Source organism: Epargyreus clarus, unplaced genomic scaffold, assembly GCF_041222505.1.
Source record: "Epargyreus clarus isolate Ecla_fem2 unplaced genomic scaffold, WU_Ecla_fem_2.2 ptg000008l, whole genome shotgun sequence".
NCBI classification, from domain to species: domain Eukaryota; kingdom Metazoa; phylum Arthropoda; class Insecta; order Lepidoptera; family Hesperiidae; genus Epargyreus; species Epargyreus clarus.
The window spans coordinates 12915666-12933772 of NW_027332216.1; positions in this window are offsets into that span (position 1 = coordinate 12915666).

Here is an 18107-nt window from a genome sequence, read left to right on the forward strand (position 1 = left end):
ACTACTCTGCGAACAGGGAGGTGAATGCTTGTACATACCAGCGTTGCGACAATGCCTGGTAGTGTGGTACTCATCCTTAAGTATCTTACCGCACTATAACTCCACCGGTTGCCATCCTCGGCGCTGTGTTGAGGACTCCGGGATCTCCAGGGAACGCAACCGGAGTCATCTAAGCGCGTTGCCCCATCGGGCTCCTCCCAAGTGAGCGTAAGCTCGCCACATCCACTGGTGTGTACAATGGCATGCGCCCACACATACCGCCGTCCTTCCCGGGGTCGACCGGTCCGGGGACCGGGGTTGTCCGGGGGAGTACTTTACCCACTAAACATCCCCTTTTTGGCTTCAGTCCTCAGGGACTCCACAGCCGTCGTCGGATGGTCACCTCTTTGTGAGGAAAAGAGGTGATATCTAGAACATGCGGCATGAATGATAATAGTTATTAGGATTTTTACTTGGCTATGGAGGGTAATGTTTTAGAGTGTTGGTATTGATATACCTATTAGTATGTTTATAGCTTTGTGATTACATGAAAAGTTCTTTAGCTTTTCTTTCTGATTACGTTATAATGAGTATTTGAATGTGATGTGGTGACTCATTGAAATCGATCCGTTTTCAACATATGTAAGGGCGGATTTAATGTTGGGAAATATTAAGAAAACAAAGGTAATAATAAACTGAGGCTGATTTTAAGGACACTTTCAAATTTTATGAGAACTAGTATGGTTCTACCGATGAGAGATGTCATCATCACACCTATTTCAGTGTGAAGGAGTTCTTGCGTTTCGGTGGCAGTCTATGGAGGCCGACTGAAATACAATACAATACAATAATAATAATAATAACAGATAATTAAGGGTACAACAGGCGGTCTTATCACTAAAATAGCGATCTCTTCCAGATAACCATTGATTTTAGGTCAACATAATACAGTAGCAAGTGAAACAGGTTAGGGTGTAAAAAATGTATATACCAACTTTACTATGTCAGCAGCTTGTATAGAACATCAAAAGAGCAAAAGGAGATACACACAGAATGAGGGAAATAAAAGATTAAAGAGGGAGAGATTAAAGGGTTAGCTAATATTTCTTCACTTGTTTTTTTAAAAGAGTGCAATGACTGTGCACGAGCAATACCCATGTGGGGACTCCCCAGTCCCCCCATGAGGGCTAAGCCTGTGGAGTGCGAACGCAATGGTCGTCCTAGAATAGAATCTGTTTTGTATGTACAGATGTTCATGGGCGTCAGTGCCTACCTACTTACCTTACAATCAGTTGGACTGCAAGCTGCAGTTTTCTACGTTAATTGTTGTTTAAAAATGATTAGCTATAATAATGCAACGAACGGTTCAAACAATAGTCTGGTTCGTTTAAGGCAATGAAGTAATTAGGTAACCGCGAGACAGCGCTTACCGCTTTTTTCCGACACTTTAAGCCACTTCTTTATTTTCTCCCCTAATTTATCGTGTTAGCATTCTTTGAATTAAACAAAGAAAGGAAATGGCTTCCGGAATTCAATATACAAGGAACATTTTCCTTACTGGGGATAAATGTTTAAATAGTGAATATGCTTCAGGGTTGGGATTTTGATAAAAACTGAGTGTTTATTTTTTTCTGGAATTACAGGTCTGAAATAGCGCGTTCTGTAATATTGAGGGTAAATGGAAAATTAAAGAAAGCAATTGTACTTTTCCGAATAAAATACTAAGTAAATATAATCATTATTAGCTTTTACGTAACCACCTTATTAGTTCCTTTGTATCTAGAGTCAAATCTTGTGACTGAAACCAGTTAAAGCTAACTGATTTAACTGCAATTTTGGGCACACGTTTGTTTTGAACGACATGCCATCATTAGCTTAGTGACGTCATTCTAAATGTACAATGGTGGATACCCCTAAATGGTGAACCAATTATTTTTATGCAACCCTTATTTCTTATGATATGTTTATTATATGAGAGAATTTTCTATGAGAATATGAAAAAGACGCGTTTTATTTTTTTTATAAATTCATTGTCTTTCAAATACTTTAATGATAATTTACTAATAAACAGTTTACCGATCCCAACATTTAATTAAACACTCAATAACGGAATCTTCAAACACATTCACATTTCGACGTAAGATTATCTCGTTTCGGGGAATCAAAAGCCTATTAAGACTTCAATCTCGGGATGTAATGGAAGATCGAATGCCGGGCTGAGTATATACAAGCAATCTAGGGATTTATTCTGTCAGTGCATACAGATTTACTCGCTGTTACGTAAAAGGACCAATTCCTGGGAAGTATTTTTAAAGGAAATAGCTTCCTTCGTGGTACCTACTATTGGTTTTCGATTAGGTTTAGATTTTGGAAGTAGATAAAATTATATTTTTTTATGGTTCTTTAGAATTTCATGACATTTTTGAGGTAGGAATGTAGAAAAGTATATTTCAGTAAAACTATGATGTTGTAAAGATGGCCACATAATATGGTATGATTTAAGGAGGTCGGACCCTTTGTGGTTTGGCTCTAGAGGCATACCGCCTCTAAAACCTATTTCTGTCTAATAATAGAAGACTGGCATCGCTGCGTTCCGTTTCGTAAGGTGTGGTAAGGAAAACATTTTTAACCGAGGCGTTCCGCAGTCCTCAGGGGTAGCAAAGCATGTATGATCAAACTGTGGTTAAAAATCTTATCTTATCTAGCGTTGATTACAAACGTCCATGGGCGGAAGCAGCCACTCTCAATAAGGTGGAATGCATACTCGCTAGCTACTTCGATATTACTTAAAAATGCTAATAAAACATCTATCTTTTAGACCCTACAGTCCTTCTGTTATGATTGTAATTATTGTAAAACTATTTTAGACCTTTATTTTAGAAAAAATATTTTAGACCTAAAACTGATCCCTTTATCGCGTCAGTCATTAAATTCGCAACACAAAATAAACTAATCCAGTTCGAGCGCCGAACCTAAATAGCACAGTCACTAATTATGAACAGAGCACACCAACTGCCATCACGGTACAGTTCCACTGACATGTTGATTTCGTACACAGTCGCTAATTGTTTTGTTAATTATTTTGATTCACGAATTGTATTGATTGTTCAAACGTATATAGACAGGTAAAGTGATGACGCTTTCACATTGATTATCATCCTAATATTTATGCATCATTCGTCAAATTATTATAACTGTCTTGATGGAGAATATGGATGGTTTGAAGGTAGAATCCTCACCTAAGGCGGTCCATCTTAGTCATCAGGGGTAGCAACGCATCTGTGACCTATCTGAGTTGGACTCTCGTCTTATCTTGGTTACAGATGTCCGTGGGCGGCAATAGATACTACATATACTATCCGATGGACTGCACACGCTTATATCACTCTTATTATATAACAAAATCGATAATAACTTGTAGGTATCCTGCAAAAGAATATTAAAGTTCGTTTTTGTTACTATAAAGTTAGCGTATTGCAGTCCAACTAACTTCAAACACGCGCGTATCGTCGACAAACTAATACAACAAGACCGACACAATAGTTCCTAGATTACATTATGCTGGGTTATTGACTCTTGCAGTCGCAATCAGATCGTCTGAAGGACTTCGCAACTGCAGCCCAACTTCGCGGAACAAGAGCTGTTAGATAGCACGAGTTTTGCTGTAGTTCGTGCAACTTGGACGTGGTTTAACGTACTATCTTATATTTGCAATGTGTTCAGATTCAAGTATGTGGTATACTGAAAGACGCTCAACTATGTAGTAGCAATAGACTTAACAGGAGAGGAAGTGATTTTATCGACGTCGAGGCTATTAATATTTTTAGTTGTATTTATGTTATTTTATTATTCTGTTTAAGTAGATGCGCACGGTTCTACGCCAGATTTATATACGTTGGTTGTTATAAAATTATATATGATATACGATTTAAGACATTTATATAGACACCAACATCTATGGCAGATATCTAAACCATTTACATATCAGTTGATCTGTTAGTAGCACTTTTTCAGCGTAATCGAAAACAAATCGAGATTCCGTAGTAACTCCCATGTTCGTACCTACTGTGCATTCAATTTCATCGGGTGCCTGAAAGGAAGAGTCTAGAATAGGACGTAGCTAAAAAGTCGAGTAGAACATTCTGGACCACTGCGGAGTATTTGATTAACATGCCGTCTTTTGTGTCCTGTATTCAATAGAAGATAGTTCGACGGCCTAGTAAGTAGATATATGATACTGGTTTATTCGGTTTGCGCTCCATTGAATTTTTAATTTTATTGTGTAAGTATACTAAAGGATTCTAGTGAAATAATTTTGATTTGTGTTGTTATACAATTTATAGAATCTTAATACAGGAATAAGCACAAAATGAAATGGTACGGAATATTACTGCTTACCTTCAACTGAATCCCTTCCACTTTTAGCAGGTGCCTAGGTAAATTTTAAAGAAAAATAAAAAATACTTCATTTAAAAATTAAAATGTCAGTTTTTACTGTCAGCATTAAATGATGTCTTAGTTTTTAGTATCTAGGTAGGCAATTAAAAAAAGGCAAATACCTAAATATATTTCAGTTGTTGTTGTTTTATTTCTAAGATTGGTTTTATAACCCCAAAATAAATCTAATCATGTGTAAATATGTATAGTCCGCGTCAAACTGCTAGTCCGCTCTGAAGTCCGGTCTAGTCATATAATTTGCTATGGCGACGCGATTCATTTCTATATTCAGAGCGGTCTAGCAGTTTTACGCGGACTATATCAATTATTAATCTATGATTTGTATCTTTATTTACTATATAAGTAAAATTGTTATACATTCATTAATATTTTCTGTTTTACTTACATCATTGAGAGAAATAATTAAATATTGAGGAAAGAAATTAAAAGTTTATATCGTCGAAATGAAAAAAAAAACATTGAAACACATTTTTTTGGTGTCACAGAATATGTAAGTAGTCTCCCAAAATTCTTGTAATATTTTGGGATATTTGAGTATTTGCTTTCTATGTTTTTTTTAGCTATCTATAAATATGTTCCTAATCCACTTACGTGATTAAACACGAGCAATCCCGTAAAACCCGCCAAGCGTAAATTGTTTAAATGAACTAAGTATTACGTTCCTCCGCTTTTTAATTACGCTAATGCTTTAGGCCGTTTTGCCGTTTCCTTAAGACTATACACCCATTGGCTACTATCGCTTAGTCTACATTGTCTCTTAAACTACTGAATAGTCGCTTAATCCCCTGCCGCTCGCGCAATTGTGGTTTGAGCTACCGACGAGACATGTTTGATTTAATCAGAATAATGTGTCCATACATTAGTAAAGATACTTCGCCACCTTGAAATTGAATGAAGCCACAAACGGCTTATTAGTAAGTTCTTTTTTTGAATTCTTGACAAATAAAAACATTTTTTGAGATAAATAACTAATACTGTGTAATTTACATAATAAATAAATAATTATTTCAAATATTTTAGGGACATTTTCACGTCATTTCATCGTCACGGAGACGTGGCATAACTTTTTTACGCAGCTATTTCAATTGTCAAAACTGGTTACATTTTCTTGTTAAGAGTGAGTAATCTTTACATATCTATGAATGTGTCAATAACTTATTGTCTACGTGTCTGTATATGCAGAAGCTGAGCTAATAGTCTGCGAAAAAGTGACAGTTGCATGAACCACTACTAAATCGCTGAAGCCACTATTTTCCGAAGCGATAACAGCTAGTGGTCCCTCAGCCTAAAATTCAGTACATCGAGCGGTTGATGACGTAACCTTGTCATTAAAAATGTTCACAACGAAGATTTTTGAGTTTGGAGCAACACATGTATTGCAAAATGGATTAAAAAAAACTTCACGGTCACTTCCGTCACTAGAGCGGTTTGATAGGCAGATGGATTCTAGGTTCGGTCCCCAGATAAGTCATCTACTTATTTTAATTCATATAAATTATGAATTTAGATTCTCTTTCTGGGTGTAGGTGTATATTTCTCTTTGTGTGTGTGTGTGTCAAATGAAATGCACACAAATGAAGTACATTGATAGAGTAGACTGCGTTTTACTTTATAAATTATAACTAAGTTTACTAGCTGACCCGGCAAACGTTGTGTTGCCATAAAAATAAAAAAAATGTTAAGGGTGCACAACCCTTATCACTTAGGGATATGAAAAATAGATAGTAGCCGATTCTCAGACCTACTGAATATGCATATAAAGTTTGGTGAAAATCGGTAAAGCCGTTTCGGAGGAGTACGGTAACCAACATTGTGATACGAGAATTTTATATATAAGACTATAATTTAACAGCTTAGCAATATTCTGGAATGAAGGCTAAGGCACGTTTATTTAGATAAGTACTTTAACTATAGGATGAACCGATAAAACTGTACATTATCGTAGGTTATGACCTGTAAGGGCGTACTCATGTCCTAGAGTCCTGGAGGGCACTACACCTGCTTCGTTGCTTATAGAGCTCTTCACTGCCCTCTACCGTTCGAAAATGGAGACGAGGTGTATAGTACAGAAACTATTAATTGAATTTATTTTTTATAGTCAGCAAACAGTTAATGATAAATGTAAAAAAGATCTGACGCTGATTATTCCTTATAATTTCTAAGGATCTCCTAGATAGGTTTCTTCAGGTTCACTGTAATATAAATGAGAATTAATTCTTAAAACGTATTTTTATAATGGTAGCAAACAAGCATGTAATCCACCTGATGGTAAGTGGCTACTGCCGCCCATGGACATCTGTAATCAACCCGAGATCCAATTAGAGTCCTGTCTGTAGTCGGCTACAGTTGCGTTGCTAACTAACATCCTATATTAATAACCAATCTATCCAATGCTTTGCCTATCAAAGATCAACATTTGACAATTTCTGCATAATAGACATAGTCGGAATTCTATACCTTTAACATCTATAATGAAAAATTAACATCGTGTGCCTGTGATTTGATGAGACCTTTAAGTGATATGTATGAAAAACCACTAGAAATAAATCATCAATAATCAGAACTAAGTAAGTACTAAGATAATTTAAGTATGAAAATTTACCACTGGAATAAATCATCATTAACGAGAACTAACTACTAAGATAAAATTCGAAATACATATCTTTATACACTTTTATTAGGATTACAATCAATTTAATCTACAGCAGGATTAAAGTTGGAACGCAGCTTATGTCCTAGAGCTGAAGGGCGCTACACCGGCCTCGTTACACATCGAGCGCCCTCCACCGTGACTCTCGAGGGATATACTCATACGTATACTGTGTTAAGCGTTTCGCGTTACTATTGGAAAAGTTTTAAACAAAAATCCATAATTACATATTGGATAGAGCTAGGATAGAGCTTTTTTTGCCGAGAAAAACCATTCAGTTACCCGCTGCCGTAGTGATACTAAAACCCTCCGCGGCGCTGCATATAGGACTCCAGGATCTTCAAAGGAACCCAACCGGATTCCTCGAAAAGTTTCCTGTTCGGCCACCGCCCAGGTGATCATGATTTTCGCCACACTATCGGCTATTTATGATGGTATGCGACCACATATACAAGTACCTCCGTCCTCTTTGGGGTTGTTGGCCGGGCGGTCCGAGCTCCCACTCTTGCCGCCCGCAATCCCGGAAGCCCCCTTTTAGCCGCCTCTTACGACAGGCAGGGGATACCGTAGCTCTATTTTGGTCCCGGAACTATATAGTGGCTATATAGTGCATTTTTGTGCTTTGGAGCAGTCCTGTGGTGTACTCATCAGGTCTCCCCAGGTTTGAACGGAGCCCCGTGCCCAGCAGTGGAACTTTAAAACAATTGCAGCTCAGTCAGACGATTATCGGCTACCACTACCACTAGCAAGTACCTATTTGTGAATTTGCATTAGAAAAAATCCGAGTTAAGTTAAATATTTAATCTTTTCTATCGTTCATGGCGCCCTGGAATCGTTGAAGGGCGCTACACCTGCCGCTTACATCGAGCGCCCTTCACAACGCTTAACGAAGAGATGCAGGTAAAACGTTTTGCATTATTATTGAAATTAGATACAGTTTTAAATTTAGCTGAGTTTTAATAACATCTTCCGAAGGTCGTTTTTAGTATAGTTGAAATAAAAATAGTTGAAATTTTCATTTTTAGATGTTACTTTACTTAAAAGACTGAGTAGGTATGTTACATAAAATTGACACGACGGAATTGAAGAACGTGTAATACTCGTAAAAGTGTGCTAAGTGTAAAGTAAAGTAAAGTTCTCAACACTGGAATGTTTGTAATCGTAAATATCTCAACTACTTTAAGCTTTGAAGAATTCGCGATTACAGTTTTACGCTTTAACTTTACATATTTTTGAAACGAGTTAGACTTGCACAATATGTTTAAGTTAAAGTTTATGAGTCAGGCTCTATCTATTGTAAACATTATGTAATCTTTAATGATGACCCCTATAGCGTAGCGTTACTAACAAAGGGTTTTTGATCCCCAAACAAGCAGAATTAAAAAATAATTTAGTTTACAAAAATAATAAAACGTAAATGTATGTTATTATAATTATATAATCGTTTTACCCACGCATAAATGCTTACTTGAAAATTAATCCTTACTAATCCTTACTAATATTATAAATCCGAAAGTAACTGTCTGTCTGTCTGTCTGTCTGGTTGTCTCTTCTTCACGCCCAAACCATTGAACCGATTTTAATGAAATTTTGTACAAAGATAGTGAGATCCGAGAAAGGACATAGGATAGTTTTTATCCCGGAAATCCCACGGGAACTAGGGATGGCGATCTAAGATCGATTAATCGGAGAATCGATCTTTTGGACCCAAAACATAGATTATTTTAATCGATATTAGTAAGGATTGAATCGTAAACTATGCATTTGATCAAGTAATGATCTTTAGCAAAGTTGAAGGTACGAATTTTCAGTTTTATTAATGTTAGTATGTTATATTATTTTCTTTTAAACGCGGGCGAAGCCGCGGGCAAAAACTAGTCATCATAATATATTTAGACGATGAACAAAAACATCGTTTCCTCAGTTGAAAGTTTTCAAAATAAAAGTTCTGAAGGGTGTGTGAAATATACCAACTCACACTTGACCTAGGCGGTGGACTATAGCCTAAAAACCCTCACATCCCGAAACCCATACCCAGCAGTGGAACAAAACGGGTTGACGACATGAATGCTTTCTAATTAATACATTCTCAAGAGAATCTTAAGTAGTTAACTAATACTTAGAACGTCTAGAAGAAAATAAATCCTTTCTTAGTAAAACAAACAGAAGGTAAAAGAACGGATAAAAGCATTAAATCCCCAATGCATTTTCAGTTTGCGCAGTTGAATGCACTCTGAGGTCCGTAAAGGAATAAAAATCTATAAAAGTCTCCTGAGATCGGACAAAAGATGGTTCAGAAAATAAATTTGATACTGTTTTATGAAAAATAAGATTTTTTCTCGTATTTTAGCTTCTTAGGGGATGATGATTATTGTGTGCTCTATTCCGTTACTTAAGCACTTGTGCAATCCATAATTCTAGATCTATCTATCTTTTTAAAGAAGTAACAAAGAAGAATTCGACTGAGGGTATGTGGCCTATTACTATAATTATAATTATAGACATCTATAATTATGAACCTTAAGATTAGAGATTAACTTGATGTCGGTCATAGATGCATTACTACCCCTGATAACTTCTTAACTTGGATCCTTAGAATAGCCCTTACCATATCCTACAAGCCGGAACACAGTAGACATTCACACTGCTATTATTGAACCATAAAGAGTTCTACCATCCTGCTTTTTAAGCTATAGCTAGTATGTTAGTCAGTTTTAGTCTGTTAGTTAGTTTTAGTCCGTTAATATTTAATGTTAATGTTTAATGATAATATTAATAGTAATTATAATTTTCTTTAATAATATTGTATGCCCATGAGGCCGGAATATGGCTGACAATTACCCAATGTACACCTATGTTTTTTAAACCTATGTTCCACAATAAAGTTATTTGATTTGATTTGAGTCTACTTACTACATGGATAATCTTGATTTAATTCAGTTGATAAGAGCTATTTTTGGTGAAACGTGATGTAATTTTTTTTGGTGTTCAAATACTGACGCATATACTAAACATACGCAACTAAAAACTAAACTAAACGCATATATTAAGCATAACTATTTCATCAATCAATTCTGTCATTTCTTACAGTAATTAGTTAAGTTAAAGATTTTATGCATAAATTCACTTTAAAACTTGGATGAATTATTGAGGGTGCAAGTTAAATTGAACACGGATAAGTTGGTAAAAGTTCTGCTGCGAAATCTTTGCTCAAAAGTGCCTTTTAAACATTCTTCGAGTGCATTTAACTGAGAAAAAATTTAATGTAACCCACCGGGTGTAAAAGTTTACAAGTAAAATTTTAGATCAATCGGATACCGGGAAGGTATCCGATTGATCTAAAATTTTACTTGTAAACTTTTACTCCTCCTCCTTGCGTCGATGTCCTCAATGCTGAGGGTCGTGACCCCCTCCACGGATCACCTTATCCCGGACTAAATTGCGCCAACGGTGCCGGTTCTCAGCAACGTGGATGGCATCATGCATCTTGCTACTGAGAGTGGTGCGGATTTGATCCGACCAGCGCATCGGACTACGTCCGCGCGGTGTCTTTCCCTGGACTTTGCCGGTGATGACTATCTTTTCGAGATTGTCCCTACTCTTCCGGGCAATATGGCCGAAATACTCAAGGACTCGCTGTAGGCAGATGGTCGAAAGTCTAGTTGAGATTTTGAGTTCCTTGAGTATTGACACATTAGTTTTCATAGCTGTCCAGGGAATACGTAACATCCTCCTCCAGCACCACATCTCGAACGCGTCCACACGTTTTCGGTCATTTGCTCTGAGCGTCCATGTTTCGGCTCCATAAAGGAATATGGAGAATATTAGCGTTCGGACAAGCTTCTGCTTGGTATTGTTCCTGATGTTCCTATCTTTCCATATTCCTTTTAGTTGGCCCATGGCGCCCTTGGCCATTCCAATTCTACGACGGATTTCTAAATCACACGAGCCGGTGTTAGAGATGCTGGAGCCCAGGTAATTAAAGTGGTCTACTCTTTCGAGATTCAACGCTCCAGTGAGCTCCAGTATATTTGTTCGGTCGACCACTTATAAACTTTTACTTGTAGATAATTCAATAATAATACTACCATATGGACCTGATCTGATATATACCTATCTGTTATGTTATACGTGTATTATAGGGTTATAGGTACTCTGTAATAAAACAACATAATACCCGTTCGACTTTGAGTTCGTTCGATTCGCTTTGACAAGGACTGTGATCCTAAATTATATCCAGGGTCTGATAATGAAGCTAGAAAGTAGCTCTTTAATTAAATGACATAACCTTACCTAGGTTGTGCCTAATGGCTACGGGAACTCCGTAATTTAACGACGCAACCCTATTGAATATGGGCTCGTTTGATTTGTTTTAGGTAATGTCCTTAGTCCTAGTATATATTCTGTATCTGGTGATGATGCTGGAAGGGAGGTACGGAAGCCCAACAATTTAATGACGCAATCGCATTAGGTTGGGGCTCGTATCATTCATTTTTAAAGTTATGTAGTGCTATTAAGTACTAATAAAATATTACAAATTCCGCAAACAGTAAATCGAGTATGTCTTCTGTGCCGCAATCAGCCTCATGGTAGCCAATCGCCAGTCTTACCACGCACCACACCAGTAGCATTACCATGAGTTTACAAAAGTATTACTCGCTAGCGACTGCGTAAAATAAATGTATGAAAAATTGTACAGCGCCTCTGGTGGTTACTCGTAGAAGTAAAATCCGTAGTGGCGTAACTCGATACGTAAAAAACCTATCGAAATCAAATCGCTAGCGAATGTCATTATGATCTATTGCCATACAAATTCGGTCCCATGCGTCATTAATTTGACAGACGTTGTCAAGAAATACCGTAACGATAGTAGTTATGTTATTCACTAGCAAAATTACAATAGTTTTCTATTTACAATTTCTATAGTGGCGTTTCTATGCCAACTCATGGTAGTGCTACAGATGTCGCCCGTCCATGTGTATGCGATTCTCGTATGAAACATGGCGTATAAAATGCGACGTAGAGCCATAGATAAGTATAGATATCTCACCGCCTTGTAATTGAAGGAAGTCATTAAATGACTTAAACAGCGGTCAATTCTGTCAGCCGTTTGATGGCTGTCATGGTGTAATTTACGCGGCATAATGCCGACATGCGCAGTTAAGACACGAAGTCGAAGAAAAAGTGCGAAGAAATATCGTTTCATTCGCAAATGATCTAAAAACTACATTTTCTTAATATTTTTCAAACACGAAAATAATTGACAGTGACAATTGTTATAAGGTTACATTTTCTTGTTAGGAGCGAGTAATCTTTACTAATCTATGCGTAGATGCGCATGCAAGTTCACCACGTTCACATGATGCATCCGTCTATCTTTAACGAATAGGGGGATGTTGTTCTGAATGTTTTAAGGGTTTTTGTAAATAATACAAATACTTTTCTACAATTACCTCAAACTTCAGTTTTTAACATACATTACCGGCAGAGTTTCCTAACAAGTTTTTGCTTTGTTATCTTTACGTAGTAATCTATTTATCTTTGTATCTGTTCATGACTCCTATGTCATAGGGTTTCCTTCACCGTAAAAATGGCTTGCGTACAAAGTTTATTATTTCGTTGACGTTTATATGTACACACATATAAACGTAAATGAAACAATTGCAAACTCTAAAACTATATTGTGTGCCGTTTTCCCAATCCATTTCGTTGCAAAAATCCCAATTAAAACGACCATCACAAACAACTGCTGAAAACTGCTAATCGGATTGTCAGCGAGCGAACTGTTTCAGCCAATTTGCATCCTACATTCTGTTTTAGCGGATTACAAACTATTTCCATCCATTAGATGAATTAGTTGGAACTTCAACATATACCATGTTGAAGTGATTTTACGTTCAGGATAGGTTTTGAAGGTAAAATCCTTTGTGGTTCCATTCTAAAGGCATCGACCATCACCGCCACGACTATTTCACATACCAGGGTACTTATCCGAGGTGTTTCATCTTAGTCCTCAGGGTAGCAATGTGGTCAACCTTAGGTACAACTTTTATCTGGGGTTGATTACAGATGTCCTTGGGCGGCAGTAACCGCATACCATCATGTGGACTACGTACTCGTCTGCTACCCCTTATTACATGGTAATTGAGAACTAAATGTAAATAGTAATCATAGTAATCTGCTATCAATATAGATACATACATACAATATAGATACATACATATTTTTTTCTTGTTATTTAAATAAATGTAATTAAATGAAACATATTTGACATTAATATACATAATGGACTAAAATAACTAAAAAAATCATTTGTATTATGAACTTCACATTGCACACTATTTTGATAGTAAAATGTAAGAATATATACAATATTTGTCACAATTTACCATGACTACATTCTGGCAATAAATAATTTTCATTTTATTTCATTTCATTTAGTGTTTCCTACTGATCAAACAAAAACGCATCAGCTGTCTAACCTGTAAAAAGACAGGCATAGATATTGAGCTTGTCCTACCAATCGATACATGAAGACCTCTTAAACACCTCTTTACTTCACACACCACAGGGTATTAATGGTTAAACTTCACAAATTAGGCGCATGTTGACTCAATCGTGCGCGGCGAAGGCCCACAAAGTTTCTTTCCATTCGTCCCTACATTACGAAATTCTGACAGTTATGGTGCAAATTTTGCCACGTAACGAGCTATTGATTTCATTGAGAATGGATTTTAGAATCTTACAAACGGCCAAATACCTTTTGACCCCACCCCACACAAACACACACATCAATTTAATTTCCAGAATCGAATATATCTAAAATATATTTATTACTAGCTGACCCGGCCAACGTTGTGTTGCCATATAAATAAAAAAATGTTAAGGATGAAAAACCTTTATCACTTAGGGGTATCAAAAATAGATAGTAGCCGATTCTCAGACCTACTGAATATGCATATAAAAATTGGTGAAAATCGGTAAAGCCGTTTCGGAGGAGTACGGTGAGTAACATTGTGACACGAGAATTTTATATATAAGATAAATACGTTTGCTTATAAAAAAAACCTTTGTTATTCGTAGTCGTGGGTGACCATTAGTTCTCTTAATTACGACTCCGGGTCTTTCCTTAAAACGAGAGCGGATTATACCGTAGTCACCTACGTTCTGTATTTACGTTTGTAGACTCCAATAAAGGTAGAAAACACAATGACAGACTACGAAGCGTGTACGGTGCGTTCACTTGTATTTTCCTTACTGTTAAAGCAAGCATTTTATAGAAGTTGCAGACAAGCAGTTCATCCGATGGTAAGTAATTGCCGCGCATGGACACCTGTAAACAACCCCAGATAATATTAAATTTCTAGTTGAGGATGATCACAGATGCGCGCTACCTCTGAGAACCGAGCTAGACTGCTTCGGAAAAGTATGTCTCCCTTACCACACCCTTCAAACCAGTAACATTAAATGTGTAAATTGACAAAATGGCGTTTTGTGTTTTGTCTCTCTTTTTTGCGAACATGTGAGGGAGACAAAAAGTTTATAGTCACTTGAGCACTTACTTATTGTTACGTTTACTCAGTCTACTGAAGCAAACGGAACAGAATAATAGATTGAGTAAACGTATCGTAAACTTGTGGGATATTTCGAAAACTCATGTTAAGGGTACAAAACACATTTACATTACCGGCACATGTTTCGAAATATCGTAGTTTTCATACTAGAATCATCTTGAAATCGACTAAGCTTTTACTTACTGGTATAAACAGAAGGGCAATATAATTCAAACTTACCATTATACTGTACGTTCACCTGTACGGAAGGCTTAACGTGGCACGCGTGTTGACAAGGCTTAGTGGTCACACACATATATGTGAATGTCAATTGTGTTGCTGCATACGTCATTAATAATGTCGTATGTACAGGCTTAGACTGGCAGAAGCCTCGAACAAGCATCCTTTGTAATTAAGTTATTATTATTATTATAAATTTCTAAGGGAACGCTTTTTACACTCACAGCCCCGCACTAGGATTCCCTGTATCGTGGGTGCTATGGACACATACAGAGACAAATACAAGAACACTCAAACCCAGAAACATAGACCTAAATTCATCATTTAGATTTCTGTCTGGCCGGGGATCGAACCCGAGACCCTCTGCGCGTCAGACCGGTATGGTGACCGCTCCGCCACGCAGGTCTTCTTTCATAATATCTTTCAGGACAGGTTGATAAGCTTAACTATCAACCTGTAGGAGGCTCTACAGTTCTACACCCGAACAAGGTTATTCTTGGAGGATATTATTGGGTGCTTATCTCTTGTTTTTTTGATACCGAAGTAAATGAAAATGCATGTCTGGGTAGAAATGCTGAAGTATCATTTTCGAAAACTCACCTTCTAAGGGGGCTAGACAATTAAATCTTGTAACATTAACCACTTTACAATATTTTCAAATATTATTCAAATCGAATCAATTTTTTTATTCAAAATAGGTTTTTTATACAGCACTTTTTGATTACTCTAATATTATTCAAATCAAATCATTTTTTTTATTCAAAATAGGTTTTTTACAGAGCACCCTTTGATTATATTATTTACTCTCCGGTGGGTAGTGGGCTATCAAATAACAGTTGAAATAACTTCAAAGAACTAAAAACTAATAATTCCATTTCAATTAAGTTTTGTGTTTAAAGGTTATATTCTATTTAATTATAACAAATTAACATTTTAATTATAATTCAAAATGTAAATTTACGTTTGATTGTCAAAAGCTCAAAGCACTAAACTTGTTCTACCAAAAGCTCTGTAATTTGAGGCTGAAAATTAATTAGTTTTAAAAACCGGGCGGAGTTTTTAATTAACAGTTGCCAAATTTAAAAGTATTTTAAGCCTACCTTCGGGGTCGCGATTATACCTTAGTTACTTAAACCACTGGAAACATCTATACAGTATAAAATATACTAGCAGAATATTTTATACTATATATTTACACTTTCAATACTAAAAATTAGGGAATTTGATTTTTACTCTATTTTTTCCTTTATATTTTGATTTGTCTCATGTATAGCAGCATAATGTTGTCACTTTAAGATTCGTTATTTAAGTTTAACTCTAATGTGAACTATCTAACAATTGGTTGAGAACTCGGGATTTTAGCTCTCAGACATGCACGTTTTCTTACTGTTTAAGTACATGATAATTAATTTTATTACGCAGAAAACTTTGAAAAATCTGTGCATATTTTATAATATAGAGGATAGCGAACTGGCATCTGCCGCCTTTGGACATCTGTAATCAACCCCAGATAAGATAAGCTTTCCACCTCAGGTCGACTCCTGGGGACTGAGATGGAACACCCCGGAAAAGTCTCCCTTACCACACCTTTCAAACTACAACACAGCAACGCTTAACAAACAATTTCCAATTCCAATATAATCCGCTAGGGGTGCTGATTGGAAATTGTATGGGCAAATACGTAAACAAATACCAAAACAGTCATATTTGTCAAAAGGTAAAAACACATGGTAAGAGTACTGGTATGAGCTTCTAAACATTAGGCTATAACTGATTTTATTCTAAATATAATGACAAATGGTGACAAAGTAGCTACGACCCACTGGACAAACTGGAGAGACCACACGTTCCAATTTAAACGCACACAACGAAACGTGATCAATTAGCACTTTTCCAGCTTACGAACAATTTCCATGCGAAATTTCAGGGCGTTTTTGCTTCGAACTGACTACAAGTACTATTAAATTTATCGTCAGTTAAACGGAATATCGAATCGTAATTAAGGTAATCTACACTAATATTATAAAGAGGAAAACTTTGTTTGTTTGTTTGGTTGTAATGAACAGGCTCAACTACTGGACTGATTTTAAAATTTCTTTCACCATTCGAAAACTACATTATCCACGAGTAACATAGGCTATATTTTATATGAAATATATTTGATAAATCGATTTTGAGGCGGTACAAAGTTTGCCGGGTCAGCTAAATATATAATATGCATTATTGAACTCAATATGTATCTATGTTTGTTTCGTGTATGATCTATAATATCACCTACATATACCTACTAACAGTACTATTTTTTTATAAATAAGTACCTATAACATAATATATAAGCAATAACAAAAGAATTTTGAAAATTAAATTGGGCGGTTAGTAGATATTGTAGGAAATTAACGTTTTTACTTTTATGGAATAACAATTTTAAAATATAACAACTTTCAACGAAATCGAACCTCTCTGGAAACTCTCTGGACCTCTGAAAAGTAATGTCGCAATGTCAATAATATAAATCTTCCGATACTGTAAAAGTGCAAAGTTAATTACAGACACAATTTTGAGACATTCAGTAAAAATGGGGCAGATAGTGGGCATAGTCAGCGACATGAAAAAATGGGGTTAGATTTTTGCTACGTAGCAAATTTTGTGAAATCCAAGTCAGCACTTGCAATTGTTTTATCAAATTATGAATGCTGTTTCATTTGGAAATATTTGGAATGTCTTACCTGACTGACCTACCTCTCTACCTAATTAATTATTTGACCAAATATTTTTACTCAAAATCAAGCTAAGCAAGGTTTTTCGGGTAATCAGAAGAAGCGGAGAAAGGAACCCCTTAAACACACATGTTATAAATAAACTATACTTTCTTATAAATATGTATATTAACTTAAAAACTTTGCTTTTGAATGAATATTTCTATTCAAAGTACATTATTCTATCAAACATCAATAAAGTATCATCGCAAGATGGTTCGTTTATCGAGTAAAAGTGACGAAAGAAACTTTATACTACACATCTTTTGCATGAAACTATCAAGTACAAATTAAAAGCTTACTCTAACTCATAATTATTCCTAACTACATTACTTGTATATCACAGTTCTCCAATCTCACTGTCTTTACATGTACCACCCACATATTCCACCCTTGTTATGTACATGGGGTTGACAATTACGTTGTATGTCAGTATGCATAATAATAAGATACGTCTGATGTCTTAAGCAA